This window comes from Colius striatus, chromosome 22, assembly GCF_028858725.1.
Source record: "Colius striatus isolate bColStr4 chromosome 22, bColStr4.1.hap1, whole genome shotgun sequence".
NCBI lineage: Eukaryota > Metazoa > Chordata > Aves > Coliiformes > Coliidae > Colius > Colius striatus.
This window is the reverse complement of record NC_084780.1, coordinates 8,493,976-8,509,142: the sequence shown is the minus strand read 5'-3', so window position 1 is coordinate 8,509,142 and position 15,167 is coordinate 8,493,976. Positions and strand designations below refer to the sequence as shown.

At 54.3% G+C, this 15,167-nt stretch overlaps 1 protein-coding gene across 2 annotated transcripts in view; it reads right to left on the bottom strand.

Moving 5' to 3' along the window:
* PLXNA2 (plexin A2) overlaps positions 1-14,639 on the bottom strand; it is a 151,891-nt gene extending 137,252 nt beyond the window's left edge. The window contains exon 1 of one of the 2 annotated variants that reach the window (XM_062013331.1): positions 14,456-14,639. The gene's annotated coding sequence lies outside the window, so the exon portion shown is untranslated. Of the gene's footprint in view, positions 1-7,664; positions 7,834-14,455 lie in introns of those variants that run through there. The other variant, XM_062013332.1, reaches the window with a different exon arrangement.
* Between the last annotated feature and the right edge of the window lie 528 nt (positions 14,640-15,167).

Below are 15,167 nucleotides of genomic sequence, written 5' to 3'. Positions count from 1 at the left end.
CCCCTTAAACAGTCAGCTCAGTCACCTGCCTCAGAGTGTGACACCAGCTCGATGTGAGGTAATGACGGGTCTGTGTGGTTGAGGGGTGTCAGCCCCTGTGCCAGGCTGCCCAGGGAGCTGGGGGAGTGCCCAGCCCTGGAGGGGTCCCTCACTGCCCCAGACTGTCCTCACTGCCCCAGAGCTGCTTATTCACGGGGATGGTATTTCACAGGCTCATCTGCGTGCTGAGAAAGAGTTAAGAGGGCAAAACACAGTATTGTGATTATTGCTTCCTCCAGCCCTGGGACAAGGAAGAGGAGGGGAAGAACAAAATCCAGCCATGAAAAGGCATTTCCCTGATAACAAACACGATGGCATGAATTATGCACAAAACACGCTCATGTTGTCCAGACGTCAGATACTGTTTACACAGCGCATACCGGATAAGCCACCTCTCCCTGCCATCTCCCTCTGGAGCACACACACCCCAACAGGTCTGGGGTAAAGAGAAACAGAAAACCCTTGGGAGAGACCTGCTGTACCCCCCATTTCTGCAACTGCATTTTGGAGAGCGCAGCACCCCGGCCTGACGTTACTCCTGGCTTTGTCCCAGACTTGCTGAATAGACCTGGACAAGTCATATTGCACAGCCTCAGTTGCTCCACCTGTGAAAGGGGTAATTCATTCATCCACGAGGCATTCAGATGTTCAGTTGATGGAAGACTCAAAAGGGAGTTACCAGGCATAAGCTGCTTCAGTAAAGTATGTGTAAGGGACTGATTCAGTGCTCTTGACGTGCCTCTGTTCATGAAGCCTTTGATCAGCGACCGTTAGCAGAGCAAGGCTATTCTCTCCTGACAGCAGTGACAAGCAAACAAAGGCAGGGCTACCTCTGACCCCCAAGGATGCTGCGAGGAGGCATTTCTTTAACACTGACAAACCCATGATGGTCTCCGAGGGAGCACTAGCTCCCCTGGCACATCCAAAGCAGCACCGCAGCTGTGGCTTACACCCAGCTGTGTGGTGCAGCTGGAGACATTTAACCCAACAACCCCAAAAGACATCCAGAAAAGCTCACAATCAACCTAGGACACCTAGGTGGCAGAAATTAGACACCTTTTTCTTTCCCTGCGCTGATACTTGACACCTGCTATCTGAGAAACCACAGCTGGCAGCTATCGAGCTTCGAGTACACTGCTGTGAAATAGCTTATAAATTACCTTGCAGGGAGAGGTGCTGGGAAGGGAGGACTTCATTCACCACACAGTCCCTGAGGACAGGCCCGAGGCTGGCGACAGCACCAAGCGTGGGACCAGGGAGCAGAACAGACCCGTGTCTTCCAGGCTGCCTTCAAGTATCACACAGAGGGGAAATCTAACACTTGTTAACTTCCATAGCTGGTTTATTCAAGCTTTGGGAAGTCTCAGTTTCATCCAAACCTGTGTAAGCAGGTCACTGCCTTTGGAAGACACCAAATCACAAAGTGTGTGGCCAGAGAGTTGTGTCTCTCTAATCCAGTCTCGTGCTGCAAGGGCCAGCTCTAATCATCATTCAAGAGAAGTTTCTCCCGAGTGTCCTTAAGAACCTCCAGAAAGAGTCCACACACGACTCCTCCAGGCAGCCCAGGTCAGCATGCCCCTTGGAAAAGGTTTTTACTACTTTCTTACCCAAGTCCTGATGGACTGAGGTTCATCCCCCCTGTCCCCTGCTGCACCTGAACATCGTTTGATTATTCATGGACTTTATTCCCAACAAAACAGACTTTAAGGGCCGGTGACCTCAGGTGCAAGCAGATTACACAATTAAATGATTTGCCCAAGGCTGGCCAAAAGGTCTCAGTGGCAGAGTTAGGAGTTTTATCTGCTGAGCCTCAGCCCAGCACTCTCTCCCCCCAGGTGACATCCAGCAGTAGTTTATTACAAGAGACTATTACAGTGCAGCACGAGGGAAGATCACAGAGCAGACACTGAACTGGAGGAGAAAAATAAGCAGCAGCTTCTCCTGGCCTCGCTCCAAGTGCACCACAGGCAAGTGAGGAACCCCAGCTTCAAATCAAATGCGTCCCCAGCCACTGCATTAAACAGAAATCCCGAGACAGGAATCCTGTGGCTGTGCCAGCCCCGTAGAGCCAGTGCTGCTGGTTATCCCCAGCACTCCCTACAGCAGCCAGATGTATTTATGTAGTAGCCACAGTGCTGTCACCTAAATAAACCAGGAAATGGTACATTTGTTAACATTAGGTCCTGAGATGCTGAGTCCCCCCAACAGTGCAGCTATAAATTGCACTCAGCCAGCAGTGCTGAAACAGGAGCACAGCGCTGCCTGCGTGCGCTCAGCCCGTTCCCAGGCGGGAGGTGCTGCCTGGTGCTCGTGCTCCGTTGCCACTCCAGAACGGGAGCAGCTTGTCAGATGACGAGCAACAACCACCAAGTCAAGCCCACACAACCACAGCCCATCGTGTTGTCCATCACTGCATCTTGCCCCTTCCTGGCAGGGCAGGGTGGATGGGAAGGGGAGGAATACGCCAAGGAAGACGTGTGTGACCAGCTCCATCGGCTCACTGCCTCATCCCAAGGTTCATCTGCCAGTCACAACGCTGACACAATGCAGAAGTGGAAGAAATTACCATCCAGATACCAGAGTGGGACCTGGAGGCTTTGGAAAGGCAGAAAACAACTGCAAAAGCCCTTAAATTAGTAACAAAACTGAAGCAGACAGGTTGATGCAGGAGAGAGCCACAGAGCACTGAAGAACCCTTCAGGGACCATTAACCAGCCCTCGTCAGGCCTGTCTTAGTGGAAGTATGTGCTATGAACTGCAATCAACACCAGCTTTATCAGTGACATGAAGGAAGTGCTTTTGCCTCTTGAAGCCTCTTTACACAGGGTTGCCTGCCCTTTTAAGTGCATCACTGGGGTGCTTGACGCAGTTTTTGAAAGTGCTACAAGGTGCCTGAACCCTGGGAAACTTCATTCCCTGCCCAGCCTGCTTCCCTGAGCGTGACAAGAGCCAGCGCAGAGCTCACGGCAGGATCCGCACGGCTCCTGTGCATCAGTGCCTGGGGAGCTCACGGTGCTGGCAGCCAGGTGCCCCCAGCCTTGCATCCCAGGTCCAGCCGAGGACCCCGAAGCCTGGAGCCATCTCACCATCAGCTGAACATCATCTCCTCTCCTACAGTGTTTGGATATCAATGTCTACTTGAGAAAGTGGCTTCTTCCCACTCACCCTCTCCATGCTCCTCTGCCCTGCTTTTCAATTTCAGAGCTCTGGCAGATCACTGATTAATTCAAGCCTGTTTAATAACCCTTCTGTCTAGATGAAACAAGCTGTCTTGTTTTCTTTATTTTTAACACTAACTCTTGTTCCTCTGCTAAGGATCTTTCTGTCATTGAAAAACATCTCTCTCTCCAACCAAGCTGATAATAGCATGGAGAAAGCATCTGCTTACGTCCACATCTGACATCAGCCAGGAGTTACAGCACGAGGCTAAGGAGAAACTGGACACTTTGATGGGTAAGAGGTCCCAAAAAGCCTCAGTTGGTCTTGCAAAATCATTAGCTATACAAGTCCCTGTACAGCTCAGACCAGAGTGCAAATGCTGGGCACTGCAGAGCCCGCTCCAGCCAACACGGGTGAGAGGACACAGGAGCCAGAGCACCCGAACTCCTCCTGTGGCTCACCTGCAGGAAGGGTCACTGTGCTTCTGCACCCTGTTGTGTGTGGGACACGTGTCTTAGAAAAGCTGAAAGCCTTTGAAGAACTGCAGGCTCCACGCCTGCCCCTGGCACAGCAATCAACTGGCAATGGTCAGGCGAGCAGGGAGCCGGCAGCTGCTGCCACCACCACAGACCGGCCTCGCAGCAGCCCCAGCAGCCCCCTCCCCGCTGCCAGCCCCCAGCTCCACTTGCCATCACCTGCTGTCCCGAGGCCACCTCACGCTGGAGGGTTCTGAGGCATCAGCCTGCTCCCAGCATGACCACTGCCCACGGAGCCCCCCTCCCTCCCGACCCATCGCCCTGTCCCGGCTGCAAGTGCTGTGCACAAAGAGCAACAGACACACAGGGACCCAACTCCCGATGGGAATGAGTTGGAGCCTCTCAGCTGTCTCCTGCCTCTTTGAATATCAAAGCTGCACTTGTCTGTAGAGCAACTGAGTCATTTCCTTCCTATACCCAGTCTATCGGACTGGATCCAGCAGTGCCCGGAAAACAATCAATCCTTCAAGGACGTGTGAGGCCATATTTCACAGGAATGCAGCAAGCCTGCCTGCTCAGAGAGCTCCTCACACACCCTTTATTTCAGCACTCCTCAATGGAAGCTGCCTTGCCCTGTCCCCAGTCCCATCCAAGCACAAGTGGTCCCCATGCTCGACGTTCCCACCTGCCAGGGCAGCACTGGGGCCCTGGAGAAGTGGACCAGCACTTGTGACCCACACAGGCCAACATCACCCCTGAGCAGATGCATCACTGAGGCACTGATGGGTTAAGAACTGATAATGAAATTTCCTTGATTCCATATAACATCCAGAGGACCCACGAGGGAGAAAAGCTACAGCTGACTGTTGCAGAACTTGGCCGCTATTTCGGCAGACTGAAGGAAGGCTGCAGCTGCACAGGAGTTCCCTTCACTGCATGCTGGAGAGCAAAGCAACAGGTGAGAACCAGCACAGGTTGCAAGAATAAATACTTTCAGATGGTCATTTTTATGTCTCCTTTACAACCACAAGTTAATCTTCTAGATCCACAAAACACTTGTATCACGCTCACCAGGACTGTGGAGGGCAAAGACAAAACTCAGCGATGAGCCACCTATGGCCTGAAAGCTGCAGAACTTCCCCCGAAATGACAGGACTGAGATGCTGGGTCAAAACAAACCTCCCAAGCTTGCCTCAGTTCTCCTCAAAGCTGCATAGAAAGTCATTCTCCAGGATCACTTCAGTGCCCCTTCCATTGTCATTTCAGATGCCAGAAGCACAGCCCAACTGACTTACATTAAGATTCATAACACAAATGACTGCATACACACAAGAAACACTAAATGACAAGGAAATTAGTATTCTATCCTCAGTAACAAGATGGCTAAAGCAGATAATCTGGCACAGTGTCCTGGTAACAATGGACATTAGCAGAGAATGAACAGGAATTGTCAGGGATGAGCAAATGAGTCAATACTTTGCTTTTTCTCACGTTAAAATTTACACTGTGAGAAAAACCCCCACTTTTTAATCCTGAGAGGAGAATGAAATTAAGCCACAATGATTTGGTTTTGAGGAGGTGTCTGCAGCTCTCGAAAGGCTGGTGTGGGAGCAGGTGGGAAGCTGCCCAGCGCCCTGCCTCGGCAGCACTGCCACCCACAGAGACTGCACCTTCCTAAAGGTAAACTAGATCTCATATCAGGAATAGGATTGACACACGGCTCATTTCACAGAAACCTGCAAGGAAGTGAATGGTTAAACCCCCCCAGTGCTTCTGAATTCACACACAGGAGCTGAAAACTCCACCTGCAAGGGCAGCCCGATGCCACCCAGCCCGTCTCTGCCGGGGTTCTGCTCCCACTGACGCTGCACCCTGGGCAGGGACGGCTTCATTTCACTTGAACAAGTTATACAACAGCCTTGGAAGCCTTTAAAAGAGCCCCTGCTTTTGTTTCTGAGAATTTGTTCTAGTACTTCTCAGCCAGCCCAAGACAAGCTGTGGCCAGCTCCACGTCAGGAATTGATTTGGTGGAACCGACGGAACAGATTTGTCCCTGACACAGGATTTACGCCCTGAAAAGCCAAGTTACGCAAGCACTTGTACCAGCACCTTGTCGTATCCCAGGGCACAAGCAAACGGGCTCCTGCCTCTGTCTTCCAGTGAGCTCTGGAGTGCTTGCCCAAGCTCCTTGGTTGCTATGAGATTTTAAAGACAGTCTAAACCTGCTACCACCAAATGGGCCTTTAACACAATTCCTGCTGCATAAGGCTCCTCGTCTGCCAGCCGAGCCAAAACACCACAGTCCACTGATCAGAGAAGGGCTCATCCCTGCCACTGCAATTAACTCGTTGCAAACTGCAGAGAAAAACTTTGCAACTGGAAGAGAAATAGCCTGCAGTGAACCTTTTGCTGCTGCATCATCTCTCAGCCAAATAGATTGCTTACTGGGGATGTTTTTCATCTGGCCTTTCCAGCTTCTGCAACACAACAGATGATGCCTCTGTAATGTTCAATTGTTTTGGAAATACAGAGGGGCTGACATCAAAGGTCAGAATTTTTAGAAGCTTTAGGGCAAACACAGAAGCATTTCTCATTCCAAGGCGGACTTTTTGTAACGCTTATTCCCAATTTGCTCTCTACAGACTTTGAGAAGAGCTCTTCCCTCCTGTAAGTACATAACCAGCATCTCTGGAAAGCACTGAACACACAACAAACCGACTGGAAAAGACCCAAAGGCAAACCAGCCCTCACCTAGCAGTCTGGCCATGGCGAGCAGTCCTGTCTTTCCAGCTGCCTGACAGCTCAGAGGCGATGGCTGGATGGAGGGAAGGATTTAGGTCTCTTTGTGCTGGCTTGTGCCCTGCTCTCAGTATCGACACTTAATGAGGGCAGCAGAACTGTGGGCTCCAAGCAGCATGGGAAGAGTTTGTATCCCCCTACACTGCCAAACCCGTGCTCCCCTGTGCCCCTGGGAACTCTGACAAGGCAGGTGTCCACCCATCCACAGTCACTCCTGAGCAGAACCCTGATGAGTGAGATGCTGAGAGTCTGCAGCCTCATCCAGCTGTCCCCTGAATCACCCCCCACAACCCACCAGAGCTGAGCAGGAGTGACACTGTGAGCTGGGGGTTTGCTGCCGGGAGCCCTGCACCACAGCCCGAGCTGCAACACCCCAACCATGCTCAGCTCCTCCAGGAGGGCTGGAGCCCCCATGTTTTAGGCTTGGGTGCAGATTTAAAGCCTGTGATATGGCAAACCTTCAGCCTAAGAACCATTCAGCCAGCTGGGAAGCCTACAGACACGTTCCCTTTTCCTCCCCACCCCACCTCTTTGCACTTCCATTAAAAATGAAAAGGAAATTCACAGGCTTTTTGTGTTTGTTTAAATAATATTACAGGCTGTGACACAAACCAGCAAAGGCAGGAAATATGATCATGAGGGCAGTGCTCCATCCTCTGCTCCTGTCACTGCGACTTTTTGGGGACTTGGCAAACGAATGAGTAAAGGAGACAGCCTGTGTGTTTTATGGAGTTGAACTGTAACATCCCTGTTAAGCAGCCAACTTACCATTCCTCTGCTCTGACATCAATAAATCTACCCAGCCACGGGGAACAAAGCTCTTCACATCAACTGGCTACACGTGAATCCCTCGTACTTGGCTACCTGGGCAAGCAACCAGCCCGCGGAGCTCTGCCACACTCGCTGCTGCTTTTGTAACGTTCCCGAAGAGGGGGGAAACGGCCTGTTCCTGTAACGTGGCTTGGGAGGTTCCAGCCCTGCTGCCACGGATGCACCTTCACTACAGCACCTGCCAATTCCCAGAACCTCAGCTTCCCACCTCTGGGGGCAGAAACGGCCACTTTGGGCTATAAAGCAAACCTTGACAAGGGAAACCCTGAAGGCTCAGTGAGCAGGGAGCCAATGGAAAGAACTCCAAACCTCTGCTTTAAATATTAAAGCAAAGCTCAAAACCTCAGAGCTGAAACTTACTTTTTGGAAGCTCATTCCCAGGTTAACAGGCCAAAGTGGTGTTAGGCATGAACACTGAGGAACAGCCCTGCGTGCCTCCAGCTTTCTGCCCTTCTCTTGCTGGATGCCCAGTCTCCACCACCGCCAGCGAGATCACTCCAAGCTCTCTCACCGATGACATGAAACTGCTCTGGAGGAAAAGCTACACATAAATCTCTCCAGGAAGCATTTGTTCCCAGGCTGACTGAGGAACTTGTTCCACGCTGAGTCAGGGTCTGACAGCGGCTCCTGGACCGGCCGCGGTGGATCCGTTTCCTTCCCGGCGCGCGTCACAGCGAGCAAGCGACAGCCCCAGAGGTTTCCTGTTTTCCCCAGCATCACACGGCTTCCCGAGACATGGCACAGGGAAACGGGGCTCCAGAGCCTGACACCGAGCTGCTGCAGGAATTAAAATGGCTGGTTTTCAAATGCTGTGAAGAGCCAGCCACGCACCAAGAGCAAAATAAGCTGCTTTCCTTGGTCTTCCCTGACGCGTGCAGGGAACGGCCTCTCCATGGTGGTGTCATTCTCCCATTCAAACATCGCTTTAGTGGGAAAATGGACCAACATTTGCCTGTCCATCCTGCTGAGGCCAATGTCCAAGCTGAGGCCATGGCACATGGGAGCCACTGGTCCAGCCCTCAGGGAGCCCTCTCAGCCCCTCCAAGTCACCATAGCGAGGCAGAGGCTGGGTCTTCCTGCCTGTGCCCGCTCCTCTGAACAGTCTCCTGCTCATAAGGATTTTTGCTGGTCTAAGTGTTCCCTCAGAGGCTTCTGCTAGAGCTGCAACACCCTAAAACAGCCCCTTCCCCTTACTCCCACCAGCATTAGCAGCCATGGCTACGGCATGATGAGGCACCGACCCGCCGGCACAGCCAACACTCCCCACTGAGCCCAAGCAGAGGCTGATCCCACTCACCACGCTCAGGAGGAGGCTCAGCCTCAGCAGCAGCCAGGAAGGAAGCTGCCCTTCCCGTGTGGCTCCGTGTGAGGCGCTGGGCTCGTGCTCCAGCACCAGCCCCCGCTGTGGTCCCAGCACAGCACCGAGCCCTCTCCTCAGCGGCTCAGCCCCAGGTCAGCGGCAGCTCTGTTAATGAGCCCTGAGAAAGGAGCAGCAGCAGGAGGAGGAGGTGAGGTGAGAGGTCAGCGTAATATTTACTCAGACGTCACCTTTCACTTTTACGAAGCAGTGCCGGCACAGGAAAAGGGCTGTGAGGGATGTTCCTGAGAGGGAAGCTGATGTTGGACCAAGCACAACACGCAGTCGGCTCCAGAGAGGCTGAGCCTGACAGAGCCCTTGGGCCCTCAGACGTCAAAACCACACAGGGCTGACGGGCTCTGGTCTCTTCCCATCATTGCTTCCATCAGAGGGGCAGAGGGAATGGCTGGGGGAGGCTCTGAGGAGCAGAGAGCCTCTCCGGGTCTGCTGTACTTCAGATCTCCAGCCAGCCAGGAGCCCATCCCTCTGCACCTCGATTCTAAGGAACCCAACAAGAGACAAGGCACACGCCGCAGGCAGTTGGTGAACTAAACTCCCCCAGTGGGCTTATCTGTTGGAAGAACCATCTCCTCTGCAGCAGCGAGACAGCACCGAGCGTGCACCCTGCACTGGGGGGCAGGTCCCGGGGCAGGGAGGAGCAGCACCCGCGGCTGCCCTGGTGCAGCATCCCTGCGCTCCAGGGCTCTCCCAGGCTCGCTGTCGCTCTGCCTTTGGACATGACCTGGACTGCTGGTTTGGGTGTTTTTATAACGTGACTCTGATGTCTGTTATCTCCTGCTCTGAATGCAATTTTAGCCCAGGCAAAGCAGGATTAAATTTTCATAATATGATACATTTATCTGGCTTTTCTTTCCCCACCCCCCGCCACCACCTCCCAGTTCGATTTCACCCAAACAGAAGCAGCAATTACGGTGAGAAACACGAGATGGGCTCTGTCTGATAAAGGAGGGGAGGCCACTTCTTTCCCAGCACCCTGTCCCTGGCAGCCCCCACGCCACAGCAGCCAGGATCCCGCCAGCCAACGCCGGGCTGACAGCCTCGCTCGGGCCCTCCGAAATGCACAGATGGATCATCGTTTCAACTCAAAACCCAGCACAGAACACACAGCAGGTTAGGTACATCACTGACATATGTTTCAGCCAGGAATGTCTGAAAGCAATAAATTCTTCCTCCATGCTCCCCAGTGTTGTGCCTGGGCAGACTCACAGCCCCTGTAACCCATCCTTCCCCTACCAGGGACAGGGGTTCCCACACCAGTCAGAAGCTGCAGCTTTGCCAGTTGCTGGTTTCATGTTCATTTCTCAGTTAGGCTCCACCAGCCTGATCCGGAGGATCCCCTCTAGTGGGATGAGGAGGAATTTCAAGACCACATCCCACTCCCATCTCCTCCGGAGCGCTCTCTGCACCAGCCGCCAGCCTGGCTGCCCAGGGCGGGTGGTGGGCTGCAGCAAGGAGCTGGCTCACAAATTGCTCACCGCGTTTTGCCAGAGCAATCTGAGGCAAAATCCAAAGCAGGCTGGAAAGGCAGACGCCAGAGAGGCAGCACAGACAGGCAGGACCAGAGGAGAGAAGATGACAGCAGACATCAAGTATATATCCCCTTCAGCAAAGGGGGGATGACTTCCATCAGCAAAACATCTGGCTTGGACAATAACGTGACACCTGGACGAGGCGCTGGCTGCAGAGAGCGGGCTGGAGGCATCGAGGCTGCCTGTGACTGTTGGCACAGCAGCACGTGGGTCGCAGCCCAAGGCACCTGCCGGGCTTGCTCACAGCCCATCTCCACTGGCACTAAACCACACAGTAAATACATATATATTCACTGCAGAGAAAGAATCTGAACACAAGTCCCGGGCAGCCGCCTCTGCCGCCCAAGGACAGCACGCTGCCCTCAATTCTGCTTTTGTTCCTGCTTTGCTTTTCATCCCAGAGGCTCCCTCTGCACCACTTTTGCAGACAAAGAGCTCGTGGCCTCCTCAGACCAAAACGCCTTCCCGTCTGGCACAGCAGAGCCGTGTCCTCACCCTGCGTCGTGCCGGGGGAGGGAAGCTGGGCACCCAACTAGCAGAGCTAAGGAGGTTGCACACAGGATGCTCTTGGTGATAAAGACTCGAGGTCCAGCCAGTGGCTTTTGTGGCTGAGCCCCAGGAAGAACTCGGTAGCACCTTTTCCCCCCTGGTTCCCCCTTGCTGTTGTGGCGGTGGCCTCCTAGCCAAGCTGGTTAAGAGATTAACACTCTAAAAACCACATTTACTCTAATTAGCCATGAAATCTTTGTAACTAAGTGAAAAAATGTTTCCCTTGAGGGATTTTTGTCCATTCATCACTGTTTGAATTGCCAGGGAGAGATGGGGGGTGGGGGGATGGAGAGAAAAGAGGGGGAAGAGAGAAGAAAACCCCTCAGATCTAATGAATTAATAGTGGAATGCCCTGGGGGAGCAGCAGGCGCCTACCAAACACGGGCACCTCAAAGGGGGCTTTTCACAGGCTCACCGAGGGGACGCTGCTGAATGATGTGGAGTTAACAGACTGTAACACAATGCCCGGCTCCGGGTGCGTGCGGCCGGCTCCGTGCTCCTGCCTTGCCGTGGCAGGGCCAGGCAGATGGGCGCTGACCCCCGCGTGTGAGCCCTGTGCATGTGGGCTGCCGGGGTCTGTGCCCTGTGCATGTGGGCTGCCAGGGGTCCGTGTCCCTGCCACGGCTGCGTGGGACGGGGCTCTGCTGCTGGCACTGCCGCTGCCCCCCAGCTCCTGTGGGACTGGGAAAAACATTTCAGAGTTAGGTGGGAGAGGGGCACAGAGAATCTTGCCACAACTTTGGCCTATAAATATTTCATATTGCTGGAATAAGAACGATTATTTTCCTGCCAGCACTTTTCTTGTGTATTTTAAATGTGTCACCGCCTTCTACTTTCTCCCCCGTTTGTGTTTCTTGTAACAGGCCCATGAAATAAAGATTAGCTGAATAATCAAGAGTGTTTAGAAATGTGAAGGGGCCTGTCTCAGGAGCACTGCATGCTCAGGTTCATCTCTTTTTCTTTCTTTCTTTTTAAGGATGCCAAACACAGATGGGGGAGTGCAATTTTCACACGCTGCAAGAGACGGGCTGGAGCGGGGAGCGAGCGCGGCGCCCGAGCGTGCAGGGACGAGGCGAGCAGAGAGCACACGCTTCCCCGTCAAAAATGACAGCCTCAGCGCCATGGAGGGGGGACACACTCTCCCCCCATTACATATTTATTGTTCAAGCTGCAGAGGGGCCAATTAAAGCAGCTTGATCAGTGCCGCGTTCGCCCGGCCGCGTGTGTGCTCGGGGAAGCGGGATGAGAGGAGCAGGTGGAGGCTTTGCTGTTGCCATACAGCACAGCCCGCTGCTCAGAGCCACCAAAGCAACCCGGCTGAACAAAGGTGCTGGTGAGGCTCAGCCGGCTCCCGCAGGAAGGCACAGCCCTGGCACCGAGCAGCGAGCTCAGCTGGCCACCTTAAGCCTTCTCGCCACGTGCCCCACGCAATTCCTCTGTAATAGCTTTTGCTCTCTTCCCTGGTTCAGCTCCTCATAGAAGCTGTCTTCCCCGTGAGGCAGTCTGCACCTACATCTGCCCTGGCTTTTGGGCAAGTGTTCCAAGGCTTTAGACTCCCACTTCTAGCTGCAACAGGAGTTCCTGAAGTAAGTTCTGGAAAGCCTTGTAGTGGTAGTTAAGGGAGAGATCGCAGGAAGATACTGCAAATCACATGTTTCCCCGAGACACCACGGGGTCTGCACAGCAAACTGCTCCAAATGTCATTTCCATTTAGCTGCTTTGCAAGCCAATTTGTCACATACTAATGCAATTTGCTGAAGAGAGTTAAAGAGCACGGGGCAGTAGCAGCCACCTCTTCTCCAGGCTCCCATAGCCAGCCTGGATCTGCCCTTCTCCTTTTGTATCCAGCTCAAGTTCCCTTCTGCTGCAAGGCAGAGGAAGCTTGGGGTTAACACAAATAGCAATACCAAGAGCTGGGGGAAAGGCTCTTGCACAATGTGCAGATCTTATGCAGCATCTGTTACCTGTTCCCACCTCACAGGCTCGTTACAAGCTGGGGGGAAACTCAACAATTAATTACAAACAACACTATAAGGAGAATTAAGAGTAAAATTGGGCTACTTTATCTTCTTGCAACCATGGAGATAGTTAGAAGAGTTAAGAAAGATGACTGGTTTGCTAGATAAGGCATTTCACCACAGCAGTTGTACATTTCTTGATGCTCAAGACAAGTTTCTTAAACCAAAGTTATTTCATCTGGTTCCCTGCCCCACCCCAAACTTTCACAGTTAAGCTTTAAGGGTCCGCAAAGTGACAACAAATGGCAAAAGGATAGCAATAAAGACCAAAAAATACTGCATTTTAAAGGATCTAACACCTCTGTGTTAAAGCAAAAAAGCTAAACATCTGTTCTGAAGATGGCACAGATTTCTTCACAGGCATCTGTCTTTAAGCTGTAAAGTAGGTCATTTGATTTACCTTTTAGACGTCATATCAATGAAGCCATCCAGAGAAGGAGAGATAAGACCACAAGTCAACTGAGATCTGTTAAACACATCCAAGCCAGTGGTGAAGCATCAAGTACCCAGCGAGTAACAGGGAACCACTGTCAGTAGTAGGTTTTTACATCATGGTACTCTCTAACTTCACATTCTCTCACTTCCAAGCCAGTACCTTGAACTGTAGGTTACAAATGGACAGTTCTTTTCCTCTACCACTTACTATTCACCTCACTTAATATTAACCTATTGACTTTCTGATTCACCTCAGAACACAGATTAATTGAACGTCATTCGCATCACCTCCAGGAACATGGAAGTATTGGCCACAGCTTGAATGGAGGAAAAGCCTGTAATGTCTGACTGTGCCAGGTTAAACAGAGGTCAGGACAGGAGAGGACGGCGTGGTGCCTCGCACAGAGCAGCCTCTGCCATCAGCACCACTTGCCATTCAAACCGCTACTGGGTGGAGAAGACCTGGACCACCACACGAGTTCAGATCCCCCTGAAGGGAGCACAAGTGCCTTTGCCTCCCCTGTCCCCATCGCCTTTCAAAATCGCTCTGCGAGGATTTAGGAAAGTTTCAGCCGTTTGGGTTTTGGGGTGTTTCCCCCCAGGATTCTGGGGTGTTTCTCCAAAGGTCCCTCCTTGCCAACAGCAACTTTTTTATGGGAATGAGTTTTATTCTGGTGCATTGGCTGCCCCAGACCGTGACTGAGCGGTTACCGAAATGACAACAGCAATAACGAGAAAACACACAGCTGCACAACGCGAATACGCACAGGACCGGGGGGAGGAAAGCCGATGCCCGGGAACAGGGGAGTTCAGAGGGATTCCCAGTGCCCCTCCACAGGCAGCTCCGGCTGCCGCTGCCGCCAGAGCCGCTGCCCGCGGCGCGATCCCCGGGCACGGCCGGGGCCGCCCAGCGCCGCTCCGCCGCCGCAGCCCCCGGAGCAGCCGCGGGCACCGGGACGCCATCGGCACCGGGACGCGAACGGCACCGGGACGCGATGGGCACCGGGACGCGATGGGCACCGGGACGCCATCGGCACCGGGACGCCATCGGCACCGGGACGCCATCGGCACCGGGACGCCATCGGCACCGGGGGACGAGCCCGAAAAACCTCCCCCCTCGCCCCCCCCCCACCTCCGGGCTGCCCGCCGGCAGGACCGCTGCAGCGGGGGATGCCCGAGGGAGCCCCAGCCCCGGCGCCGCCCGGGGCGGACAGAAGCCCCTCGCCAGCCTCGGCTACTCACCAGCCGCCGCCGCTCCGCTGCTCGCCCGCCTCGGGGGGCCGCTTTCCCCGGCTCACGGCGGGGTAATCCACACGGCCGCCGGCACCATGGAAATGCGGGGCCGGGCAGCCGCGGCTGGGCTGGGTTCGGCTCGGCTCAGCCCCGCCGGCCGCTCATGCCTCCGCAGCCGCCGCCGCGCTCGGGCTCCCCTCACGCCATCCGCCGAGCCCGGGCTGCGCCCCGCTCGCTGCCGCCCCCGCGCCGCCCCCGCTCGCCGCCGTTAACCCTTCCGCAGCCGGGCGCGGGTTCTGCCCCCGCTCGCCGCCGTTAACCCTTCCGCAGCCGGGCGCGGGTTCTGCCCCCGCTCGCCGCCGTTAACCCCTCCGCAGCCGGGCGCGGGGCTCAGCGCCCGGGGAGGCGCGGCCGTGTCCCCCCTCCTCTTTCTTCACCTGCGTCTCCCGCCGAGCCGAACGCGCTGCTCGGAGACGCCGCAACCGCCCTGAAACAAAGCCCGAAAGGCCAGCGGGGAGCGGGGCTGCCGCCCCTCACCCCCGGCGCTGAGCTACAGGCGCCCTCACCTGTGCTTGCAGCTGTCCCTCAGCTCTCGGGCCATCGCCTGCCCTCAGCTGTCCCTCATCTCCTGGGCTATCGCCTCCCCTCAGCTCTGCAGTAGGGCTGCTGGTTTCTGTTCCCAGCTCTGAACCTCTTTATGCCTCCTGCCTCCAGTTCTGTC